Here is a 27,978-nt window from a genome sequence, read left to right as displayed (position 1 = left end):
TAAATATACCATTGTACAGCGGATGGCGCAAATATTTTCTTTTCTTTAAAAAAATAAAACTATATCTTCTTGTTTAAGGCACCTCGTATATAATGGTTTTGGTATTATGCACAGTAAAGGAAAGATTTTATTTGTACCTCATGAAACGTTAATATTCCATTTATTGTTGATCAGAAATAAAAGAAAAGGGATTATAGTAATGAGTTCAAAAAATATTCTTTTCCAGGAATCGGTTTTTTATTCTTTCTCTTCTTCGTCGTTTGGGGCTACTGAGGACCACACGGCTCTTACATACTCATCGATAAAGATTTCCTTCTTTTCTTCTTCCAGTATTCCACCGTTTTGAGCCAGTGAGGTGGCGCACTGGTTAGCACAGTTGGCTCGCATTCTGGTGGACTACGGTTCAAACCCGCGTCCGGCCATCCTCATTTAGAGTTTCCCGTGATTTCCCTAAATCCCTTCAGGTAAATGCCGGTATGTTTCCTGTGAAAGGACACGGCAGACTTGCTCCCCATTCTTTCATAACCCAATGGGACCGATGAGCTCGCTGTTTGGTACCCTCCCCCAAATCTAACAACCAACCAACCATCATTTTGTGACTGAGTAGACTTTCTCTGCTTTGTCCTCTTGGTCCCTGTGGTATTCTTATTGGTGAAGGACATGGGGAAAAATCCCGTCGGATGTTTCGCTGGAATCGCAGTTAGTCTTGTATCTTACTCCATTGGGATCTCCAGTTGATGCTGATCAGACTTTACCGGTACGTTACACTTGTTGGAACCTTTCTCTCTACCTGCTGCTGTGAAGATCCTGTTGGTGAATCTTTCGGGATCCATTCTTCTCAAGTCTCCGTGTAAGACTAGTCACCTTTTCCTTAACCTTTTACTTACACCCGCGTTGATATCCTCATGATGCTTGTACACATCGTGGCTGTGCCGGATTTTGTAAGAGCTGTCCTGTTTTCTTGTGTGCTCTAGTAACTTCCACAGAATCTCCAATTTCTTCTGTTGGTCTTTCATTGCCATATGATATAATGTGACACACACAGTGGTTACGGTTACTACAAACCACATCACAAGTTGGGAAACGGGGCTAGATTTCTAGTAGTTTACTGTCGAGTTGAGATTCTCACAAATGTTTTATTCGTATCTTACAGAAACCAGCAGTACGGCAATAAACAGCCTTCTAAACACGCCGCTAACTGCAATCAAGTAATTTATAGCAATACAACAGTTTAAAATTTTTTTAAAAAACATTGAAGCTAGCAGTTCGGCAATAAACTACCTTTTAAAACACGCCGCTAACGTCAATCAAAGTAATTTAGAGCAATACAACAATTTAAAAATATTTAAAAGACATTAGTAAACAGGCTACTAAAGTAAATACAGAACTTCGTTAATAAAGTACGGTGTGGTAGTGAAGCTACCAACACCCCCATTAAAAAAATTAAACAGGTCTCAGCAAACACACGATTAATGGCAATAAAAGGAATTTACAAACTTGCAGGAATTTAAAAAAAATTTAAACAAAAGTGTCCTGCAATATCATTAGAACATAACAGATATGACGGACCCGTGTAAGGCGGCCACAAATCACCCACTCAGGGATGCTCAGGCTAGACAGAATACTGAGCAATTTAAATACACCCGTAAACAGAATTTCGCATTTCCTGCTTTGAGCGAAGGAAATTCATTGATTGTGTATGTCACTGAAGTCAAGTTTAGCGGAAGTGTCGTATTCTATCGACAGTATTTATCTGCTTTAGCCCATACTTACCCATTCACATCGCAGCTGTTTCGATCTATAGATAAGCATTTGTTAATCCATATAGTGGAAATGTTGACACGCAGAGAGGCACAGCAAAAGGACTGTCAAACACGCAAGCTTTTGGCCAAAAAGGCTTCATCGAAATTAGACAAGAGACACACACACACACAAAAACACACACACATACGAGATCATTGTTAGTCTTCTTTGTCTGCGACTCAAATTCTCCCCTGTACTGTGAGTAGCTACTACTTTCATTACAATTCGCTACATGCATGCTTCACATATTGTATATTACTTTAGAAGGAATCCTGACTTTACACTGATTTCCACTACGGTACATAGGACTGCTGCGTCATGATGTAAGACTTTATATCTGTACTTCCTATCTCCATCAGTGCTTTTAAAGTAAACTGAAACATCGTCATGGCAATTGTCGATAATTAATCAAAAATCTAAACTGTAAAAATGAGACTGAAATTAAAACTCATGGTACGTTTAATAAGAGATTTATTGCACCGACAGTCTGGCCTTAATGACCGGAGAAACGTTTTTCAGTTTGGTCTAAAATTAGCGTTAATGGCCCACCGTTAATCTTACAAAGCGATTCATTTTATCGAACGTCGATTGTGGTCTAGCACACCGCCTCCTCTAATGTTAGTTTATTTTCGCGAAATTTAAACTCTTAATCGAGCAGCTAATTTTTGCCGTGAGCGTTAGACACGAGAGTATTATCGTCGTTCTCTATTACATAATACGAGGGCAGTTCAATAAGTAATGCAACACATTTTTTTTCTGAAACAGGGGTTGTTTTATTCAGTATTGAAATACACCAGGTTATTCCCCAATCTTTTAGCTACACAACACTATTTTTCAACGTAATCTCCATTCAATGCTACGGCCTTACGCCACCTTGAAATGAGGGCCTGTATGCCTGCACGGTACCATTCCACTGGTCGATGTCGGAGCCAATGTCGTACTGCATCAATAACTTCTTCATCATCCGCGTAGTGCCTCCCACGGATTGCGTCCTTCATTGGGCCAAACATATGGAAATCCGACGGTGCGAGATCGGGGCTGTAGGGTGCATGAGGAAGAACAGTCCACTGAAGGTTTGTGAGCTCCTCTCGGGTGCGAAGACTTGTGTGAGGTCTTGCGTTGTCATGAAGAAGGAGAAGTTCGTTCAGATTTTTGTGCCTACGAACACGCTGAAGTCGTTTCTTCAATTTCTGAAGAGTAGCACAATACACTTCAGAGTTGATCGTTTGACCATGGGGAAGGACATCGAACAGAATAACCCCTTCAGCGTCCCAGAAGACTGTAACCATGACTTTACCGGCTGAGGGTATGGCTTTAAACTTTTTCTTGGTAGGGGAGTGGGTGTGGCGCCACTCCATTGATTGCCGTTTTGTTTCAGGTTCGAAGTGATGAACCCATGTTTCATCGCCTGTAACAATCTTTGACAAGAAATTGTCACCCTCAGCCACATGACGAGCAAGCAATTCCGCACAGATGGTTCTCCTTTGCTCTTTATGGTGTTCAGTTAGACAACGAGGGACCCAGCGGGAACAAACCTTTGAATATCCCAACTGGTGAACAATTGTGACAGCACTACCAACAGAGATGTCAAGTTGAGCACTGAGTTGTTTGATGGTGATCCGTCGATCATCTCGAACGAGTGTGTTCGCACGCTCCGCCATTGCAGGAGTCACAGCTGTGCACGGCCTGCCCGCACGCGGGAGATCAGACAGTCTTGCTTGACCTTGCGGCGATGATGACACACGCTTTGCCCAACGACTCACCGTGCTTTTGTCCACTGCCAGATCACAGTAGACATTCTGCAAGCGCCTATGAATATCTGAGATGCCCTGGTTTTCCACCAAAAGAAACTCGATCACTGCCCGTTGTTTGCAACGCACATCCCTCACAGACGCCATTTTAACAGCTCCGTACAGCGCTGCCACCTGTCGGAAGTCAATGAAACTATACGAGACGAAGCGGGAATGTTTGAAAATATTCCACAAGAAATTTCCGGCTTTTTCAACCAAAATTGGCCGAGAAAAAAAATGTGTTGCATTACTTATTGAACTGCCCTCGTATTTAGCCCACTTCTCTCGGAGAATGCTAAAATATTTTATCTGTCTTCTACCAAGTCGTCTAACTGTCTCTAATGTTACTGTGTACTAATACAAATACGGAGAAATTGTTATTTAACGGTTAATTTCGTGTTCCCGATGAATCAGCCTCAACTTCTATCTTTTAACTTTTGAAAGAGCACGTAGATCAATTAGTCATCTATAATCATTTTGCTCTTATGTTCACAAAACTTCTTCGTCTGTGGTCTTCCTTGTGACAACGAGTTTTTGAGTTTCCGCTTCTCTTCCGCCACCTAACTGGATGTGAAGTTTGAGATGTACCCACTACTTTGTTTACTTGAAAAGGTGGAAGGCAGGTAGAGAATGTGAAGAATATAGTGGTAATCACCTACCACTAGCCAGAAGGAAATCAACTCAATAATGTAACTTTAAGTTAGCCCAGTAGTGCTTCTTGTAATTTTCTATCACCCCGGAGTGGTGTTGGAGAGAAACGCAAGCCTACAGATGTCACCCAAGGTAATTTTGAAAAGTTGAGTGCATAACGCGATCGGTCAATCGCGTGACACTGTATGGTTAATTGAGTGCCGGACAGCGTCTCTGAGAGACCGCAGGTTGATTGGTGTACCATCAAAGATCTAATAACCAACGCCGATGCGGACAGATATGTGTTACTTGTTAACGAGCCGGCCGAAGTGGCCGTGCGGTTAAAGGCGCTGCAGTCTGGAACCGCAAGACCGCTACGGTCGCAGGTTCGAATCCTGCCTCGGGCATGGATGTTTGTCATGTCCTTAGCTTAGTTAGGTTTAACTAGTTCTAAGTTCTAGGGGACTAATGACCTCAGCAGTTGAGTCCCATAGTGCTCAGAGCCATTTGAACAATTTGAACTTGTTAACGTATGTATCTGTGTATTACTGTGTCTGTGTATGGCATCGTAGCACCCAAACGAAAGGTCCAATTTTAATACAGTTTGTTTATTTGAAAGCTTGTGTAATCGGGATGATTTTTATCTATGTTCCATAAACGTCTGTTCAGCTAGTTAAATTTCATCAGCTAAATTAAGTAAAAAAGTTTTTCCGCCAGCTCGCTCTCTTGATAAATGCTACGGAATACATACGAGCGACATCAAGGTACGTAGCACCAAACTATAGAACTCAAAAAGATTTAATTTGAGGTCCGCGAGAACATACGTTTATCTTTCAAGGTTCACCAGCAAAGATGATTTTTGAATTTATAAGTCGCCCGTTTCAGCAGTAACAAAGCAGAAAAAGTGTAACTGTGACTCAACTGTAAAAGATACACATATGCTCCCGCAGACTTTTCTGTAGTTCTTTTAGAGGTCTACAATACAGTACTAAACCAAATGATTTTGACTCAACACTTTAGGCAGCCTATTGCAAGAGAGTGAAATGGCAGTCCATTTTCTTCCGACTTGATTTAGAACAATCTACACTGCTTATTGCTTATGTTTCCTGAATTAGCTCAACATATGCTAAAAATGGTCAATAAATATACGTATGATTTCAAAAAAAGACCTAAATCGCATAAATGAAACAGATCTCGAGTAACAATTACGTGTTCGTCCCGGAAAGTACTTTTGTAATGTGGGGGTAGAGTGTCGATCGTACCTCGTCTACTAGTAAAATATGAAGTTTAAAAAGCAGGAAATAAAACTTAAACTAAAAATTAAAAGAGAAACACCCACACAAAAATATCTAAAAAAGGAAATAAATAATATGTATCGCCCCTGTAAGCTTAGTGTATGTGGTAATATTTTGATCCGAGCATCTTCGCGTCAGGGGAGCAGTAAGTAAATAAAATGGAAACAGAATACATCAAAAAATGATAAGGTATGGATTTTAAATACAAGTCAACTTTCTGTTCAATGTATGCAGATATCAAAACTACAGGTGTTAATTAATGTTTCCCGAAAATTTCGAAGCAGAGACACAACCATCAACGGCGCCTGCCCTCACGCTACAGCCGTTCGGGTCGCCGCTCTTGGTCACACATAACGTGACTCGCGCTCGCGGTCTAATGAATCCTGAGTTAATACGTTATCATGAAACCACGGGAGGACAAGGGCCTCGTACGACACATTAGTGCATGAAACTGAGTTCGTACGTAAATATGTAAAATGGATGTAAAATAAATTGGTAACTCTATTCTTTGAATATGTAAGGCTAATTCAAGAAGGATTGGTTTTCATATTTTATATAATAAGCAATTTTAGCGCCACTAGACTTCTGTGGTGTGAATGCAGGGCACGCAGGCCTGGAAGAGATGATTCTAAACAGAAGAGGCTTATACCCAGCAATAATGAAAGTATACCGTTCTAGAAAATATAATAGCTTTCATCTTTTTTTTTTCTTTTTTATTTACTTAGCTGTCCCCCGATGCGACGACACTTGGACCAAACTATTACTACTTATATTAAACTTAAATAGGCAACATTTGATTGCTGTACACAGGATTTTAGCGTCAGGTTCTTTTTAAAATTTTGACTTAAATTTTTTTGTTAATCGATATTTGGATTACACCAATGGCAGACGGGCTCCACGTCAGCACTTCTGCATTTCTTTCACGAATAGCTGGAAACAAAGCTGATAATTGAAACACATTAATACAAATGGTCATGTTTGGGTTGTTAATTAAATAAATCTGAAAGGTACTAATTTAAATATACGTAAGTATAGAATTCACCAGGGCTAACAACATTGATGCTTACAAGGCGACAGCTGAAGGATAAAAAACGAGGTGAAGCAGCAAAATTTCTCCTTGCTGGTTGCAGAAAGAAATGTGAAGTCTGCGCCTCCCTTTATTATCAGAGTAAATCTCACAAGGACGTATTAACATTTGCAGTCTCTCTGGCCCATACAAAATGGTTGAAATGGCTCTGAGCACTATGGGACTTAACATCTGAGGTCATCAGTCCCCTAGAACTTAGAACTACTTAAACCTAACTAACCTAAGGACATCACACACATCCATGCCCGAGGCAGGATTCGACCCTGCGGCCGTAACGGTAGCGCGGCTGCAGACTGAAGCGCCTAGAATCGCTCGGCCACTCCGGCCGGCCCAACTTCGAAGAGTCGACGTGCAGGCTATCTCATGAAAAGTATCCGAACACCCATGCGTAATGCAAAATTGACCGCTAGATGTCAGCAGACGCGGACGTGCCAGTATTAAAGGAGTTGGGGAGAACGACCGGTAAAGAAGCAGTAACAGCAAACTTTGTCGGTCAGAAGAGCTGAGCGAGTTCGAACATACCTACTCATTCTGAAACGTCGCCTTAGAACAATTATACACGACTGTCCTTTAACTGATACACAATATTATTAGCGCAACGCAATCCGACTTTCAAAAATCCCTACAAAAGAATGGCCCTGACTAACATTAACCTATACGTTTCACAAATCACTTACCTCACAAAAATCTTGGTCACTCGAACTACCGCAATACAGCGAGCACCACCACTGCCAGCCAAATAAAAGATTCAAACTACGAAAGGCACCAACCACCGATAGGGATAGTTAGCAAATGAAAGATATTAATAGAGAACAAACAATGTATTTACCTTAATAGTCATAATATATATAGCAGTTCATGACAAATTACAAAACTCCGCCATCTCTTTCCCCACATCCACCACCGCTGGCGGCCCACCTCCAACTGCGCAACGCTACGCGCTGTTCACATCCAGCTGCCGCTGCCCAACACTACAATGGCAGACAACAATGCAAACTAGACACAGACTGCACACAGCACAGCCACTGATTTTTATACAGAGCGCTACGTGGCGCTACCAATAAAAAAACCTAAACAGCCTACTTACAATTCGACGTCACCTGACAAACGAATTCATCAGTGACATTTAACCCTTCTACAGCTTTGTAAAATATTCAGTTTTTGTGCCAACAGCTGTACAGTTATTTCTTCTCTTAACAGTTTCGGTACTGGTTACCAAACCGGTAGTGTACAAATAAAGATGTACAGCTGTTAGCAGAAAAAAATTTTTTTTTCAAATATTTATCGGCTGTAGACCACCACTTAAAGAAAGCTTTGCCTTTTAAAGCCGAAACTATTGGAGATGTGATTACGAAATGGAAAACTAAAAGAACAGCCGCAGATTTACCAAGACCAGGCAGATCTCTTCTACTGCTGGGCAGGGACTGTCGAGCAATGCGGACGACGGTTGTTTGATAGGACACTTTCTGAGGCGTCAAAGTACCATCAGTCCGGTAATGGCAGGAAATGTGGAGGGGGACGGGAAGGAGGAGGTAAAAATTGTAGAGGAAGAGCAAAGCTTCAGTACAGTAAGTAGGTTCAAAGGGATTGTGAGTTTCTTTACGTATACGGAGATGAAGAGGCTTGCTTAAGGTACCTCTCCCGAAATTTTACTGAAGAGTGTCTGCCTATAATGGGTCATTATTCAAACAGCCCGCCAGAGACAGAACAGTAATTAAAAAGAAGAAACTTTCCACCTCCTCTTATCGCCCATAAGTTTGTGGACAACGTACAAGCTGCTGTCGGAGAGGGTTAAAACGTAAATGCCTGTTAACACTGTCTACTATAACTCTTTGACCTTAATATGAATGATTATTCTTACATTTGCTACCGTCTCGTCAGAAAATAAATAGGAAGTTAACTGCTGCCACTCTGTACTAGCTCTTTATAGTGTCTCTCTAGTTCCTTGGCAACTATCTCTACCACTGGTCTAGCGTACACAGAAACAGAATTCTTTATTAGTCTCTTTTAAATGGTTCAAATGGCTCTGAGCACTATGGGACTTTAAGTTCTGAGGTCATCAGTTGCCTAGAACTTTTTTTTTTTTTTTTGTTCATCAGTCTACTGACTGGTTTCATACGGCCCACCACAAATTCCTTCCCTGTGCTAACCTCTTCATCTCAGAGTAGCACTTGCAACCTACTTCCTCAATTATTTCCAATCTCTGTCTTCCTCTACAGTTTTTGCCCTCTACAGCTCCCTCTAGTACCATGGAAGTCATTCCCTCATGTCTTAGCGGATGTCCTATCATCCTGTCCCTTCACCTTATCAGTGTTTTCCACATATTCCTTTCCTCTCCGACTCTGCATAGAACCTCCTCATTCCTTACCTTATCAGTCCACCTAATTTTCAACATTCGTCTATAGCACCACATCTCAAATGCTTCGATTCTCTTCTGTTCCGGTTTTCCCACAGTCCATGTTTCACTACCATACAATGCTGTACTCCAGACGTACATCCTCAGAAACTTCTTCCTCAAATTAAGGCCAGTATTTGATATTAGTAGACTTCTCTTGGCCATAAATGCCTTTTTTGCCATAGCGAGTCTGCTTTTGATTTACTCTCAAACCACACTCTGTACTCATTAGACTGTTCATTCCGTTCAGCAGATCATATAATTCTTCTTCACTTTCAGTCAGGATAGCAATGTCATCAGCGAATCGTATCATTGATATCCTTTCACCTTGTATTTTAATTCCACTCCTGAACCTTTCTTTTATTTCCATCATTGCTTCCTCGATGTACAGATTGGAGAGTAGGGGCGAAAGGCTACAGCCTTGTCTTACACCCTTCTTAATACGAACACTTCGTTCTTGATCGTCCACTCTTATTATTCCCTCTTGGTTGTTGTACATATTGTATATGACCCGTCTCTCCCTATAGCTTACCCCTACTTTTTTCAGAATCTCGAACAGCTTGCACCATTTTATATTGTCGAACGCTTTTTCCAGGTCGACAAATCCTATGAAAGTGTCTTGATTTTTCATTAGCCTTGCTTCCATTATTAGCCGTAACGTCAGAATTGCCTCTCTCGTCCCTTTACTTTTCCTAAAGCCAAACTGATCGTCACCTAGTGCATTCTCAATTTTCTTTTCCATTCTTCTGTATATTATTCTTGTAAGCGGCTTCGATGCATGAGCTGTTCAGCTGATTGTGCGATGGTTCTCGCACTTGTCAGCTCTTGCCGTCTTCGGAATTGTGTGGATGATGCTTTTCCGAAAGTCAGATGGTATATCGCCAGACTCATATATTCTAGACACCAACGTGAATAGTTGTTTTGTTGCCATTTCCCCCTGGAACTTAGAACTACTTAAACCTAACTAACCTAACGACATCTCACACATCCATGCCCGAGGGAGGATTCGAACCTGCGACCGTAGCGGTCGGGCGGCTACAGACTGCAGAGTCTCTTTTATTTCAGTTCAGATAATGATTACCCACAGTAATAAACAAGTTTATTTTTCGGCTCCACTGCGTCAATTCTTCACTTGTTAATGCTGCCATAATTTTCTTGTCAGGCACACATTGAAAAATCAAAATAAGAGTGGATGCGAAAGCCACAGAAGAGTCTTAAATTCTCATAGCTCTTTCGTGTAAGTTTATACGGGTCTTCGTGAAACACAGGAGACAAGCCCCGAAAATTGTTGAAAAGGCATAAACTCCCCTGCACTCGTGAAATTTCTTCCAACTTTTTGTACCGTAAACGAAACATTTGTGTATACGTGTGTCGTTAGTTTTCTGTTAGACTGATAGGTGCTTGTTTCTTGGACGCAAATTTACTGATACTTCAAATGAAGCCGAGGTATCAACTGAGACAACGAACGAAGTGTATTCACGTTCTCACAACAACGTTTACTGATACTTTAAATGAAGCCGAGGTACTAACTGAGACAAGGAGCAGAGTGTATAGACGTTAGTCTTCTATTAGGCTAATTGCTGCTTGTCCAGAAATGGTTCAAATGGTTCTAAGCACTATGGGACTTAACTTCTGAGGTCATCAGTCCCCTAGAACTTAGAACTACTTAAACCTAACTAACCTAAGGACATCACACACATCCATTCCCGGTGCAGGATTCGAACCTGCGGCCGTAACGGTCGCGCGGCTGCAGACTGAAGCGCCTAGAACCGCTCGGCCACTCCAGCCGGCCTGCTGCTTGTTTCTTGGACTCAAATTTACTGATACGGTCGCGCGGCTGCAGACTGAAGCGCCTAGAACCGCTCGGCCACTCCACTTTAAACGAAGCCGAGGTACCTACTGAAACAAGGAACTGAGTATATTCACATTCACACAAGAAAGTTGCACGAAACTTTATTTATACTGCAGCGTTGCTTGTCTCAACTGCAGGAAAGTCAGTATTCCTGTGTACACAATAACATCCATGTCAGGTTCTGATATCGTGGATTTATTTTATCAGATGAAATGACGTCCAATTTGAACAGAGTATTATCGAAGAAGGGGGAAAAAATTATAGAAACAAAAAAATATTTAACGATGATTTTCGTACTAGGTGACGCTGTACTTATTTTTACTTAGTTTGGGCTCTTTTATTACGAATGACGTATATTTTCAGTATGAAAGTTTTTAAAGTAATTTTTTCATAAGCAGCCTACAAAATTTTAGCACGTCTCTGGACACAGTTGCTGCTGGATCTCTACAACAGCCGGCCGGAGTGGCCGAGTGGTTCTAGGTACTTCAGTCTGGAACTTCGCTACCGCTGCGGTCGCAATTTCGAATCCTACCTCGGGCATGGACGTGTGTGATGTCCTTAGGTCAGCTAGGTTTGAGTAGTTCTGAGTTCTAGTGGACCGATGGCCACAGCAGTTAAGTCCCATAGTGCTCAGAGCCATTTTTTTCCTGTACCACAGTGCCGCTTTGTGTTCCAGAAACGACGAGAGCCACTACCACACCGCGCAGTTCAGCTGCTCATAATGACCCAGTTTCTCGGCGGTGACACGCTGGCCAGACGAGCGCGTGCACCCCGCAGCAAATAAGGCCCTACGCGGGCGGCCACGCACGACCCCGCTGTTTGGCCAGGCACTTATCGCAAACACGACTAGCCGTCCGCCGAGGCGCAACTCGTCTTTCCAGCGGTCGATCCGGAGCCGCCGGCAGCAATCTCGGCGAGACAAAAGCGGCGGAAAGGCCTCTCCCCTCCTGTCTCCTTCCCTCTCGCAGATAAAACGCCGAATCCCCGCCGCGCCGGGTGCTCGCCCACAAAATCGCATTCAGCGGCGTTCGTCGCCCCCACCCCCGCACCGCCGCACCACTCAGCGGTTACTCCCCACCCCGTGACGCGGCGGTTAATTTGGCGCCTCCGCTGCAGAGCTGGCGGCGCCTGCCACGGTAGTCAGCTTGGCGGATGGCGTGGTGGGGGGTGCAGGGGGTGGGAGGGCTGCAGGGCGTCTCCTGGCTTTTAGCGGCGAGTAATGCCGTTCGCAGCGCTCAAATCTCTTCTCACACGGAGAAAATGCGCTAGAAAAATCCCGACAGAGGCCATGAAATACACTCTATACACTTTCAGGCACAGAGCGGTGACAAAGTGGATCGCTATAACGCACGTGCAGACACTTCCCTTTCATACAGCTGAACGAAAGCCACAAACAGTTGCATGTAAGATCCATCATATGGAACCACAAACGGTCTCGTCGCTTAAAGCCACATTTTCTTTTGGCTATACACTGTCCAGTCACATTAATGTGACATCCTTTCTAAAGCCTGAATAAACCAGCAGCGAGATGTTCAAAGAAGAGAGTGTATGAGACTCTGGAAGATACCGACCGGGACGTGGAGTCATGTCGACTCCAGGGCCTTGGACAGCTGCGATGTTTCTCGGCAGAGGATCTGTCTGTAACGCACTACGTGAGTTTTGGTTGATCTGAAAGAAAGGACCGGGCGCTGGGCCTTAAGGTACAGAACACCATTGGTAACAATAATTTTTTCATAATGTGGGGCCACAGTCGTAAAATATTTCTTTAAAGTTATTACCGCCATTAGACTGTTTTTTATATTGGCAGTGTTACATTTACACGATCATGATTTCGGCTTTAAAATGCCATCATCAAGTGTTTTAATGTTATACAGTGCATAATATTGCATACTGTCGTATTTAAAATAGTGTACCATTTGAGACGCACTCGATCGAATAATTATTACACCGGATAGCCTACACAATCACAACCAGTAATACGCCAAGCCAGTGTACTGTCAAATTGTAAATAGTGTGAACGGTACCATCGACACCCCTCCCTCTCCCCTCCGCTTCCCCCCTCCCCCTTTCGCCCCTCCTCCTCCCCTACCCCGAAAATCGAGCTGGAACCCAATTCAGCAATAAGCTCTCATTGGACTGTATCTTTGTGTTTTCATTTCAAAAGATGTAATTTTGATTTTCGACATTTATTTTAAAATTCTGACATGACCCTCACATTAAGAGGTATGATCATACGTGAAAAATTCGATACAGTAAGACAAGTATTATAAATTCTGTGTAGTCTTGAGGCAGCGTAGCTCGTCGCTCGCATACACCCAGGTTACATTCATTCAGCGTTTGAAAATGAGAGCATATAATGTCAGACATTTATGAACTTTTCCTCACTGACACCTACCATAAAATGTCGAAAGTAAAAATGCTTATCGCTTACTATAGTTTCGCTGATTACATAGTATGAGTGACTCACGCCACATGAATTTTTAATTAATTTCTTATTTATCACTAAATGCATTAGTAACACATATTGCGGACAGTATCCACATGTAGCACTGAACGTAACTGTAACATTACATCCTTTAACAGAACTGCAAGCAACACAGTCTCACGCTCTGCAGTGGCACGGCGAGTGCATGGAGATGCTCTCTTTAACCGGCGACCAGTACGTGATGTACCAACGGCCTTGCCGCAGTGGTAACACCAGTTCCCGTCAGATCACCGAAGTTAAGTGCTGTCGGGTTGGGCTAGCAATTAGATGGGTGGCCATCCGGTCTGCCGAGCGCTGTTGGCAGGTGGGGTGCACTCAGCCCTTGTGAGGCAAAATGAGGAGTTACTTGATTGAGAAGTAGCGCCTCCAGTCTCGGAAACTGACATACGGCCGGAAGAGCGGTGTGCTGACCACATGCCCCTCCATATCCTCATCCAGTGACGCCTGTGGGCTGAGGATGACACGGCGGCCGGTCGGTACCTTTGGGCCTTCATGAACGGTTCGGGAGAAGTTTCGCTGACACCCCACATCGGCGACGAAGTTCACCATGGTGCCAAGAGTTTAGGAACTGAGCGAATGGGGAATGGTCAATACCAATTACATTCACCAACAGCTGTGCAGCTCAAGGTTTTATTCTGAGGGCTACCATTTTCTGCACTTCATTATGCCATCTTCACGGCCCATATGCACCTCTCCAAGTGCTTCATTCGAAGCCTTGATGCCATCAAGTCTTCGAATGAAGCACCAGTGAGCGATTGAATTTACGACATCCAGTGATATAAGGCCGTATATCACATTTTCGTTCTTTTGGAGAGGTGCATCATATGGTCCCTGAAGACGGCACCATGAAATGCTAAAAATGGTAGCCTTCATAATAAAGTAAAATCTTAAGCTACACAGCTGTTGGTGAATTTAATTGACATTGACAATTACTTAGCCAGCCGACGTCCCCTGTCCATAATGGACCAACGGAGAACGAGGAATGGCGTCGCGCGCTCCGCTCAGAGTAGAATAGTGACTCTGGGCGTACCTCCTTATGGCGAGAGGTGAGCACACGTAATACGCAAAAAAAAAAAAAAAAAAAAAAAAACTGTAGAACGTAACCGTTCTGTTGATCCATATGTTACAGTGTGAGGAAGCATAATGTAGCATGGGGTCATCAGTTTCCAGACGGTACACTCAGCAAACAACGTATTGTCGCGATGTACCCCTTCCCCATTTTGCGTCTTTTGAGGGGTACATTCGGCCCTGACTTCGTTTTTACGGATCAAAATGTTCGGCCGCATCGAGCATCGCAAGTGGAAGAGCTCTTGGATCGAGAAGATATTTGGAGCAGTTGAACAACTGGCCTGCCCGTTTCCTTGATTTAAATCCCATCGAGCACGTGGAATGCGTTCGGGAGATGTATAGCAGCATGGTCCACACAAACCAGAGGCCATCCCACAGTTGTGAACCCACAAGACTGCCTGACCAATCTTGTGCTCAACACGGGAGCACGTTGCAGAGTATACAGTGCTATCTATAGTGATCACGCACCCTATTACGGCTTCCAGCCTTGTACGGTTCAAGTTTCATCGATCTATGTTGCTTGCCAGGGTTTAAGTAACTTTCGTCCTTAGGTTTCGCACACCACTGTATCTAACCATGTGCTCGAGAGTAAATATCGGAAGGGACCATTCCTCGGGTGTGGACAAAGTGCCGACAAAATGAGTAATTGGTAAATGTAATAAGCAGAAGAATATTATAAAGAAATGTACAATAACTTACGCTTGGCTGACAAACGTCATGAGATACCTCTAATATCGTGTCGGACCTCCTTTTTTCCCGGAATAGTGCTGCAACTCGACGCGGCATGGACCTTACAAGTTGTTGAAATTCATCTCCAAAAGTAACGAGCCATACTGCCTCTATAGCCGTCCTAACAGCAAAAGTGTAGCCAGTACACGAACTGACCTCGCGTTTATTTCCATTAAATGTTCGTTGGGATTCATGTCGAGCGATCTGGGTGGGCAATCACTCACTCGAACTGTCCAGAATGTTCTTCAAACAAGTCTCAAATGATTGTCGCCTGGTGACATGTCATCCATAAAAATTACATCGCTGTTTAGGAACATCAAGTCCGTGAACGGCTGCGAATGGTCTCCAAGTAGCCGAAGTTCCCTGACATCAACTGGCCGGGCCCCTGAACAGACCGCGTTTTTCCAGTCGTCTAGCGTCCAACTGATAGGGACACGAGCCCAGGACAGACATTGCAAGCGATATCGTGCTACGAACAAAGGCTCTCGCATCAGCCGTCTGCTGCCATAGTCCATTATCGCCAAATTTCGCCGCGCTGTCCTAACAGATACGTTCGTCGTACGTCCCACATGGATTTCTGTTGTTATTTCAAGCAGTGTTGTTTGTCTGTTACCACTGACCCTGCCGCTCTCGGTTGTTATGTGAAAGCCGTCGGCCACTGCCTTGTCTGAGGCAAGATGTACTCCGTCATCAGGCCACGAGTGACCTACCGGGACCATCCGATCGCCGTGTCATCTACAGAGGAGGATGCGGAGAGGAGGGGCGTGGGGTCAGCACACCGCTCTCCCGGCTGCTATAATGGTATTCTTGACCGAAGCCGCTACTATTCGGTTGAGTAGCTCCTCAATTGGCATCACGAGGCTGAGTGCACACCAATAAATGGCAACAGCTTATGGTAGCTGAATAGTCACCCATCCAAGTGCCGGCCACGCCCAACAGCGCTTAACGTCGGTGATCTCACGGGAACCGGTGTATCGACTGCGGCAAGTCCGTTGCCTTGAGGCGAGATGTAGTGCCTGAAATTTGGTATTCTCGGCACACTCTTGATACTGTATTCCCTGACAATTTCTGAAAATGGATGTCCCATGCGTCTAGCTCCAACTAGAATTCCGCATTAAAAGTATGTGACCGCGGAAAGCTTTTCAGATGTATCACCCGAGTAGAAATGACAGCTCTCTGAAAGCAGTGCCCTTTTGTCATTGGATACGCGATACTACCACCGTCTGATATGTGCATATCGCTATCTCATGGCTTTTGTTACCTCAAGCTGTAAGGGGAATACTAAAGATAAATATGGAACGAGTGAACTTCATTAGTCTGACAGCGTGCGTCAGCGTCATAGGCGTGTGAACGCCTGACACCTGTGCTACCGCTGCGTCTTCCTCGCCCTCCTTGTTCTCGGCCTGCAGGCCTGGGTCTTTCTTGATGGCAACACTCGGGCTCCCAACACAAAAGAACCTCATTATGTTTCCACCGAGCGGCACCGGCCACGGGAACGGAGGGCGGATCACGCGAGCGTTCCGTCCTCTGCTCCGCAGCTGCACTCAAAGCGACAATCGCTTTTCCACCCCTGCTTTTCACATTTCTCATTCCACTGGAGCGCCGCCAGCGCCCGGTCGCGCAGCCTTGCTCGCTACGAGACCAGTTTCACCGGCACTTCCTGCCAAGCAGGAAGAAGCGAGCACAGTCCTACGCTGTTTATTTTCTTCATTTTTTTAAGAAAAGCCGACTTTAACAAATGATACATCGTACGCCATCAATTTTAGAGCAGCTTTGCCGAGTTTGCTGTATTTGCTTTGACTTTCGCTGTGCTTCGAGGCAGGAGTAACTTGTTATTTCTTTTCTCCATTTTAATGAACTGACTAACGAATTTCTTGTCCTGCGTATTGGAGCGTCTTTGTACAGGTTCCGCAACTGTAGTACTGGCTTTAAATACAGTACAAGTGCCAGGTACACATTTCTTTTATATCTAAAACTCACGATCGGTCCCCAAGTCCATTATCCACTCGTATTTGCATACTACGGAACAACAATATACAACTGAATTATTCAAATGGAAAAGAATGCAGTAAGTAGCATGCATCATCAGCAACACATAAACGCTCAAAACAACTCGTCCATACACTTCACAAGTAATGTGGTGTGAAGCCATCTTCTACTAAAATAGTTATACGTTACGTAAACTAAATAATGTTGGAAAACATCCTCTCAATAACCATCATAAAAACACAATAATAAGATAAACATTGTACAAAGTCAGTTACAAGCCAGGAAATCTACGTATGTCACACGAGGCTAAATGTCAGGCATCCTGGCAGAATGAACGACTGCTGAGACGTTCCAGGAGAACAAAATTGGAGAGATGCAAATTGTTGAAACCAAGTCAAGTTAATCTGGTTGCAACCGGTTCGCGTTTATACAAATCATATTCATCTACTGTTGGTGGCTCACAACCGTGTTGAAAATTGTGAGGCATGTAAAACTATTATTATTATGAAAAGAGAAAGGGCAGCAGACGACTCTCAGATCATAAAATGAACGAAAAGTCGATCCAGAAAACCAACGACGGCAAACAAATGGAAGCAGCGTACAAACACTCTGTTAATGCGACTTGTGGCGATGAGAAAGAGGGAGTGGTATGTTGTTCGCAGTAATAAGGTGTAAACGTAACAGCGCTGAACATTAATTACCTTGTAAGACATGAAACGCACTCTAAAAGGCATACAGGGAAAGGACGGTTTCCGGCTCTTTTGTTCGCTAAGAATGTCGTTCTTGCTGTTGTGCACATGGGTGTAAATTTCAATTTCCTCTAAGAGTTCCTTCCTCCATTTCAAGTAAAATTTTGAGATTATTGGAACTATCAGTGACACTGTGTCCTTCCGCAATTAAGTCAGAAGCAAAGGTGGATTTATCTTCTGTGTTTTGCTTTCATACTTCCGTACACTATTTGAACAGAGTTTTAAAGTTTCTATCTACCTGACCAATGTAAAAGGTTTTGCAATCAGTGCAGCGGATTTTAGAAGTGTCTGCATTTGTGCGTTTGTTGTTTTCAGGTTTAGCATTGTATACAAGTTGCTGACCTACTGTGCCAACGTCCTTGAATGATATTCAGACATTAAATCCGCAAGTGTGAACTTACCTTATAAGAAACGTTTCCAAAAAAGAACCGAGATGAATTTTAATCTTTCTGGAACATCGTCACTAAGAGGTGGATTTTTATTTTTTATTTTTTTTTTAATTGCGGTGGCAATGTGTTCCCTATTTCGTTAAACCATTTCCACAGGGATAAAAATTCTAGCTTCCACATATCTCTCGGAAAGAGTCCAAAAGAAATGGCACGACCAAATCATCAGAAAACATACAGGGCACATAATGGAAGAAAATAATATAACATATATCCTTGCTGCGCCTGTATGCTTGCCACGTGCGCTAACGTAGTCGCCTCGGCTGATTTCCTGTAACGGGGGAAACGGAGCGTTTGCTCGGCCTGAAGAAGGTGGGGGCGTCTTTTGCATAATCCTCCTAAATGGAGATGGCTGTCGGAACCGCATAAGCTGATTTTAAGGGCGATTTCGTGAGTGATAGAGTCACTATGCGATCCCCACTTGTTACTGTAAAACTGTATTTGATATAGTTCTTATTTTTGTGTGACGTCGTTTTACTGCGATAACATTCAGACTTCCTGGCGACTTTGATGACTTTTGCCATGAATTGAACTAACATGCGGTGTGAGGTTTTCCAAAGTACACTACTGGACATTAAAATTGCTATACCAAGAAGAAATTCAGATGATGAACGGGTATTCATTGGACAAATATATTATACTAGAACTGACATGTGATTACAAGCCGACCGCGGTGGTCTCGCGGTTCTAGGCGCGCAGTCCGGAACCGCGCGACTGCTATGGTCGCAGGTTCGAATCCTGCCTCGGGCATGGATGTGTGTGATGTCCTTAGGTTAGGTAGGTTTAAGTAGTTCTAAGTTCTAGGGGACTGATGACCACAGCTGTTAAGTCCCATAGTGCTCAGAGCCATTTGAACCATTTTCACGCGATTTAGGTGCATAGATCCTGAGAAAACAGTACCCAGAACAACCACCTCTGGCCGTAATAACGGCCTTGATACGCCTGGGCATTGAGTCAAACAGATCTTGGATCGCGTGTACAGATACAGCTGCCCATGCAGCTTCAACACGACACCACAGTTCATCAAGAGTAGCGACTGGCGTATTGTGACGAGCCAGTTGCTCGGCCAACATTGACCAGATGTTTTCAATTGGTGAGAGATCTGGAAAATGTGCTGGCCGGGGTGGCAGTCGAACATTTTCTGTATCCAGAAAGGCCCGTACACGACTTGCAACATGCGATCGTGCATTATCCTGCTGAAATATAGGGTTTCGCAGGTATCGAATGAAGGGTAGAGCCACGGTCGTAACACATCTGAAATGTAACGTCCACTGTTCAAAGTGCCGTCAATGTGAACAAGAGGTGACCGAGACGTGTAACCAATGGCACCCCATACCATCACGCCGGGTGATACGCCAGTATGGCGATGACGAATACACGCTTCCAATGTGCGTTCACAGCGATGTCGCCAAACACGGATGCGACCATCATGATGCTGTAAACAGAACCTGGATTCATCCGAAAAAATTACTTTTTGCCATTCCTGTACTCACGTTCGTCGTTGAGTAGACCATTGCAGGCGCTCCTGTCTGTGATGCAGCGTCAAGGGTAACCGCAGCCATGGTCTCCGAGCTGATAGTCCATGCTGCTGCAAACGTCGTCGAGGAGTTCGTGCAGATGGATGTTGTCTTGCAAACGACCCCATCTGTTGACTCAGGGATCGAGACGTGGCTGCACGATCTGTTACAGCCATCCGGATAAGATGCCTGTCATCTCGACTGCTAGTGATACGAGGCCGTTGGGATCCAGCACGGCGTTCCGTATTACGCTCCTGAACCCACGGATTCCATATTCTGCTAACAGTCATTGGATCTCGACCAACGCGAGCAGCAATGTCGCGATACGATAAACCGCAATCGTGATAGGCTACAATCCCACTTTATCAAAGGCGGAAACGTGATGATACGCATTTCTCTTCCTCACACGAGGCATCGCAACAACGTTTCACCAGGCAACGCCGGTCAACTGCTGTTTGTGTATGAGAAATCTATTGGAAACGATCCTCATGTCGGCACGTTGTGGGTGTCGCTACCGGCGCCAGCCTTGTGTGAATGCTCTGAAAAGCTAATCTTTTGCATATCACAGCATCTTCTTCCTGTCGGTTAAATTTCGCGTCTGTAGCACGTCATCTACGTGTTGTAGCAATTTTAATGGCCAGTAGTGTATTTTCTGATGTCGGCAATTTCTCACTATAGCGCTCGCAGTACTACGTGTGTTTGAGAATTGGAGTGACAGCGATATCGGTGACTCATCCTCTACGCGGGTTTAAGTAATACACACAGCAGTGCTGAAGGCGAGTTATAGGCGCGAAAAACTGCAAGGAAATGACCAGAGAAGAAAGAGTGGATTCTGGCAGAAATGCCACATCTGTTTTACTATTTTCAATAAGGGTCCTAGAAATGATGGCCATAATTATAGGCCTATATCGCTGACGACAATATGTTGTAGAATTATGGAGCATGCTCACGCATGATGATATTATTGGATTACGAACAATCTCCTATATAAGGTGTAAAAAAACTACATGTATAAAATTTTGTGCTGGGAGGAGAAAAAAAGAAAATTTTCTTATGTGACAAAAATATCACAAGTGCACCGTTTCCCGCTAGAGTCCCATGAAGGTTGCGAAGCAAATGATCTACACAGCGGGTGTTCAAACTGTCGTGTGATGAATATTGTTCTAGAGATGTTGCTGACCTACTGCGGATCTCCTTTTGTGAGGGGACATGAAGCGTTTCGTGTACGACACACCGAAAGACACTCAAGAAGAGCTAGTTGCCCGTGAAACACCCGGATGTTTTGAGCGTGTTAGACAATCATTAGCACGCAGGTGATAGCTACGCGTTAGTGTAAAAGGACAATATTTTCGGGAGAGTATCGGAAACAATACTCTCTAAGTGTCACCTTGCACACCGTCACTGAATATCACTAGCCTCTCATTCTTAGACGTAGGACGCACCCTCATTCATACAGGATGTAACGGGTGTAATTTCTGATATTTTTTAAATGTGGCAGCTTGATATGTGGACACATCAGTTGCTGGTCGTTTTTCCCTGAGTCGAACAGTCTTTCCACAAACACGTCATAAACATTAAGAGCTGATGTTTCCTACACGTCTTTAATGGGGAACAAGAGGGTGACGGACGAAAACATTGCTCAAATTCAGGATTTCTTTCCTCCAGACTGAAATTTAGTAGACAAATAGGGTTTGCTGCAGTGAATAAAGCATATATTGAAGTCGTTATTGGTATTGTGTGTTGAAAAATATTAATTTCTTCTCTGTGTAATTGAGATTTTCCAGAGTCAGTTCTGAAAGGAGGTAGATCTGTGGTTGCCGCTTACCTCCGGTTGTGGTTATTTGAAACATGAAAATAAATTACTACCCTGATCTTCATCGCAGTGATTTGCAAAGAAAAAAAAGAAGAAATTATAGATATTTGAAAGAATGGAAGTTTTTTGGACCCCTCCTTCTTGTTCTATAAAAATACTGAAGATCAGCGTAAAAAGAATCGGCTACGATGAATTGAACAGAATACAGTTTGCTTCAAGGGAGACCAAAAACCACGAAAATAGGATGAAAATTGTTGCATGGGCGACGACAGTCACACCGAAAACTTGGTTTTGAGAAAAACGCCTTTAAAATAAGTATTTCTCATATCAAGAAAGGGACAAGGTTTGAAACGTACGGGATAGCAATGTTGCCTGGTCCATAATAACTATCGCCCCGAATAGTGGATGGCCGTTTTCTGCTACTTGGACCTGTGAAGCCCTCATTTTCGTTCTCAAGACCCTTTTCGTCGCTGAGCGCACCGCCGCTGGTGTCTCTGTCTACATCGCCGATTTTGATTTGAGGGGCATTTGCCACGAGCATTAATGCAGTATGGTCTACATTGAATAGACATACGGTCAAATTTGAACCAATGTCGACAATTTCGCTTAGGCTGGGTGTTATATTTGGAGCGTATCTCGAAATGAGACTATTGAAACGTTCGTTCACATTTTGAGTAAAAACAACGCTCCAGAAAATCAGGTTTACTCAGATTGGTGTAAATAGGGAGCGTGAGCGCGGAATCAGTTCTCTAACGCCGAGGCGTGCCGTGCATACTCGTCTTCAAACGCTCACAGAATCGTTACTTTTGGAGTTGGCGCAAAATATTTTGGGGGATGATTCTTCAAAGTATATATATTCGAATTTCATAATAAAAAAAATCGAGTTTTTACGACGATCACCCAGTCGTTCCCACTTAATTGCACCGCTAAGTGGACTACCGCCTGTCAGTATAGACTAACCTTTTTATGTCCAAGTGTTTAACTTCACCTCTTGACCTGCTGCCCAGGGGCAAATAAGCAATAATGGCTTGCTCTTGTTACATGTGCTTGGAGGTAGTAACCAACCTAAACACATGCGATTTGTTATAGCTGTAATTATTAGTCTGGATGTGTCATAAATAACTACGTAATGTTATTCAGTATATCGTCCTCAGTCACCAACAGAAATATCTGCACTTACACCTGTTACACCCTGTTGTTGTATGTATTCCAGTCTCTATCTTCCCCTACATGTCTTACCTTCTCAGCTCCATCAAGTTATTCCCTGGTTTTTCAGCACAAGTCCTGTCATCCTATCTCTTCTTCTTGTCAGTGTATCAAATGTTCAAATGTGTGTGAATTCCTAAGGGACCAAACTGCTGAGTTCATCGGTCCCTAGACTTACACACTACTTAAACTACCTTATGCTAAGGAAACACACACACCCCTGCCCGAGGGATGACTCGAATCTACGGCGGGCGGGGCTGCGAAATCCATGACATGGCGCTCAGTGTTTTCCATGTGTTCGTTTCTGCGCCATGTGGCAGAATGAAATTTTCTGTAAACATCCCCCAGGCTGTGGCTAAGCCTTGTCTCCGCAATATCCTTTCTTCCAGGAGTGCTAGTTCTGCAAGGTATGCAGGAGAGCTTCTGCGAAGTTTGGAAGGTAGGAGACGAGGTACTGGCGGAAGTAAAGCTGTGAGGACGGGTCGTGAGTCGTGCTTGGGTAGCTCAGTTGGTAGATCATTTGCCCACGAAAGGCAAAGGTCCCGAGTTCGAGTCTCGGTCCGGCACACAGTTTTAATCTGCCAGGATGTTTCAGAGTTTTGGAAGTTCACGCAACACAGACGCCCGCCAGGATCGTCGTATTCTAATGAGAGCAATGGCAGATCGTACAGCTACCACAGAACAGATAAGCAGGTATGTGAGCCGCAAAGTGTTAACATCAACTGTTGAGAACCGGTTATCAGCAGTGGGACTAAGGGCACGTTAATCTCTAGCCCGTCTTTCACTCTCACCACAGCATCGAGGTGCACGGCTCGACTGGTGTCCTCAGAGGATCACTTGGAAGAGAGAATGGCGAGCCGTGGTTTTCAGTGGTGAAAGCAGTTTCCTCCTGTACGCAAGTGATCGTCTTCTGCGTGTACGGTGTAGATCTGGTGAGCGCTGTCTTACGGCAAGAAAAATGGAATAAAAGTGAGATAGTGTTAATACTTTCATCCTTCTTTGCCTTCTCTGCATTACTGCAAATCATGTGTCATTGAGCACATTTGTACTGTGGATGCAGTATACGTGAGGTGCTTAGTGGTTTCCACTGCCCTGTGTGGAATACATAAGTTCTTGTACACTTCACTAACCTGCTGTCTTCATGATGATGATGTCCCCAGCACAGAAAAAAGCACTGCTGCTACGAATAAACTATAACTCATTTGGGATGCCACTCGCGTTTTTATTGATATAGTCACGAGAATCTATTCTTGGTCACGATTTATTGAACATATCTTTCCACAGTCATTATATCTGGCTAAAATAACATGATATACATCCTGCCACAGACAACATGTCTGTCTGCTGGTACCGAATCTAACATCTGTCACCGGTACCTCATCCCACATTGCGTCATCTCTATGCTTCTTGCATCTCCACTGCCCTGGGAATAGCTTCCTGGAGCCTGAATAAGACAGAAATATTACAGTCTCACGGCATACATTCGTCCAAGACTTACTTGCTGCATCCCAGGCCTTATCGCCTGGAGTGGGACAAGCTATACCTTCTGTTCAGCTTTGGAGTTTCTAGAGGGAATGCTAAAAACGTTCTGTACGTTCAGAATGTTGTTAGACCCGTTCTTTTGCAATTATTGTGACAGGAATGTGAAGTGTTGTTCCAATAGGATAATTCTCGCCGACATACTGCCCACGAAATTCAAGGTGCTCTGCAAGACGTGCAGAAACATCCCTGGCCAGCGCGATCTCCGGTCTTGTCTCCAATCGAGCACACGTGAGATACGATGGTACGAGAAATCACTCATGGGACTCGTCAATCTACAACTCTTACAGAATTATGTGAACAGATCGAGCACGGGTGGCATAACGAATACCAGGACAGTATTCGGCTCCTGCACGATCGACTGAATGCCAGGGTCAGCGCCTGTTTTGCCTCCTGATGAGTCTATATCAACTGATAGTATGGGTATTTCAGCATGACTCTATACCTCAGAACCGCTTGTGCTATTTATCTCTAGATTTAAACATTCATGTGCTCCATAAGCATCGTCGCAACAACCGAGAGGTTTCCAGTTCACTCAAGATTTGTTATTGCGGCAGTGTACTAATGTTTTTCCTGCAGTGTACTACCTTTCAAACGTAATTTTTACGAAATAATGTGACTGTAGTTGTAAAGACATAAATAAAGAAAACATCTTCAACTTTTGTAGTCCTGTTTTCCTCACTTGCGTGTAATATTACGGTATATTGATAATTTTTACTTATGGACCGTCTGATAGCAACTGAATAAAACACAATTTTAGTGCCATACGCGTTTCGCCATTATTTTCTGCAAGTCATCATCAGTGGCAGGTTGCGTGGACGATTCCCTACATATTACACTCCTGTTGCATTTTTGGTGTTGTTCTTCTTCTTATAAACGCCAATTTGCGGTTTTTTTTCCCCACATTTCACTGCACTATGAACTGAACACTTGTTTCGATGCAATTTTTTGGTTTCTGTTGCAGAAAATAAAGGCGAAACACGTATGGTACTAAAATTTTGTTTTATTCAGTTGCTGTCAGACGGTCCACAAGTAAAAATTATCAATATACCGTAAAGAAAACTAGTGGGGCTTTATCCAGCGATCCACCGATTATGGGGTTTGAACGTTAACCACATGACCCCCTTCACCTCATGTTCAGGGTCACGACGCTCCGGTACATCACTGACGCGTGGAACATCTCTTGCAATTTCCTCTATATCGCCTAAATAATACGTCTTAATACTTGCACATTATGTGATCCTAACGGACGATTAAAAGTATGCAAGGGTGGAAGTAAATTCGTGATCTTAACGTCGTTGTCTCCCCTTGTTAATACGCATCAGTAACGGTTGTTAGGTCTCACAAGGGAAACTCCCCATCACATCCCCCTCAGATTTAGTGGGTAGAGGGCCGGTGGTCAGCTCATCAATAACTGAACGTTGATCTACAATGAAAACAAGAATAAGCAGTTCTGGGCTGTGAAAAAAAAACAAAGTAGAGGTAGTGAACTGTCCATGATCAAGAAGTACAGTATAGAGCTGACGGCAAGAGAAATGGTGTCATGGTTACGTGGTAATGGTGGTGGACTAGAATGCGGACGAACTGTATTCAGATCTCCCTCGTGCCATTTTTTTTCCCGCTGTTCGTTTCATTCAGATTTGTGTCTGTGTCGTGGTGTAACGTCCATTTGCAACAGCGAGGAGTGAGGTAGAGACTTATAATGACAGTTTATTCTGCTTAACTACACTATTAGTGGCCGAAAGGAAGTGGCCTTCAAATACGAAACGCAAACGTTTGATGACAAGTCATCCGAAGTCTCCACCGGAAAACACGCCTGGCGTGTCATACACGGCATTAGTTGTTCAAATGGCTCTGAGCACTATGGAACTTAACATCTGTGGTCATCAGTCCCCTAGAACTTAGAACTACTTAAACCTAACTAACCTAAGGACATCACACACATCCATGCCCGAGGCAGGATTCGAACCTGCAATCGCAGCGGTCGCGCGGTTCCAGACTGAAGCGCCTAGAACCGCACGGCCACAAAGGCCGGCACGGCATTAGTGACAGTACGTGTGTCATATGATAGGAATCTCTTATCGACGCACCTAATTTGTGCGAATGGTAAGTGAATGAGATATATCTTCTTTCCCGATATAGGTGTGCGTATGACTGTGAATGTGATCACTCCCAAGGAGATGATGAAAACATAATAGTTTGTCACATAAGTTCCAACAAATGGATTGCAACAGTTTCACAGCCACACAGTTTTGTTTTTAACGTTTTAGAAGTCGGGTAACGTCTGGAAATCTCGTCTCTTGAAATCTTTTGTTGTAACGTAGTTCACACCTGTTTATTTGTTGTACTCATTTCTGTGAGACGTGTATGTGGTTTCTCACCTGCTCTTACCATTCATCACATTTACTGGTGACGGTTATGTAGTCTTACCACATGACTCAGATTCTATAACCAATGTATTATGGTGACAACTGCCAACACTACAGAAAGAAAACAAACATTTCAGTGACTGTCTACAGTTCATAATATTGTGAGGAAAAAACAGAAGAAAACAGTGGCACGAGGGATGTGTGAACAGAGCTCACCCGCATGGCAAACCAACACCGTGACCACTTACCCACGACGCCGTTGCTGTCTCACGCTGCTCTTTATTGCATTTATTGTTCTTGCGCAGTTCACTGTTTCTGTTTTGCTTTTTTTTTTTTCACCGTTCAGAAGACTTTCTTCTCGTTTTCATGCTTGATCTGTGTTCAGTTTTGGGTCATCTTACAACTAAATCTGAGAGCGGTGCGATGGGGAGTTGTTCTTGCCAGTTTTTCACCCCTGCTAAGTTTGCTGGCTGTACGGACGGTGGCCTCTCTCTTCTCATCGTAATAAAGTTGTTACACCAGACAATCAAATTTCATTTCGCGCAGATGAGCTGTTACTGCGCGACTGCACTTTTGCCGCATCATCACAAAAGGAGCGCCTGGATTAATGGCCCATTTGCAGTGCTCGCTGCGGTAAGCCGCTGGCGCCGCATTAACGTTCACTTTTTCTTCCTTTTTTCGCGGCCGGCTGTGCGCCTTGTATTCGGAAGCCCCCCGTGCTCCCGTGATGCATTGCGCGCTTTTATCGGGCGGTGGGGTTCAGCCTCTAACTAGCTAGAGCTTTCTGTTGCCGGCGAGGTCACGGCATTATCTCGCCGAATAGACAACGGCCGAGCACTATTTGTCAGAATTACCGTCGCCGAAAGCGCGAGCCGCTCATTTCCATTCAACCTAACTTCTCCATTACGCCGGAAGAACTTCCATTATGCAGATTTATTGGCAACCTAAATATATTAAAGCCGCGGTATGATTTATAGCTTTCACAAACAAAACTCGCTCGCACCGCCACTTCGCCTTTCAAACAGGTGTTTTTTCTGTATACGCCCTCTACAAGCTACGCAGGTCCTCTCTTGTCGTTACCAATGGGAAGTCTTGAACACATACCGCGCCAGGAGTCCGAGCTTAGTATAAAACCCTTGACCCCCCCCCCCCCCCCCGTGTCTTTAAACAATCGTAGCATCAAAAGGCTGGTTACCTTATAAGTGATTTAACGTGT

At 44.0% G+C, this 27,978-nt stretch overlaps 1 pseudogene; it reads left to right on the top strand.

Moving 5' to 3' along the window:
* The first annotated feature begins 13,522 nt into the window (after nucleotides 1-13,522).
* LOC126459234 (5S ribosomal RNA) lies at nucleotides 13,523-13,640 on the top strand (annotated as a pseudogene).
* Nucleotides 13,641-27,978: the final 14,338 nt, after the last annotated feature.

The sequence above is a fragment of the Schistocerca serialis genome, chromosome 2 (assembly GCF_023864345.2).
Source record: "Schistocerca serialis cubense isolate TAMUIC-IGC-003099 chromosome 2, iqSchSeri2.2, whole genome shotgun sequence".
Lineage (NCBI taxonomy): Eukaryota > Metazoa > Arthropoda > Insecta > Orthoptera > Acrididae > Schistocerca > Schistocerca serialis.
The sequence above is the reverse complement of the archived record's forward strand: the minus strand, read 5'-3'. Positions and strand labels throughout refer to the sequence as shown.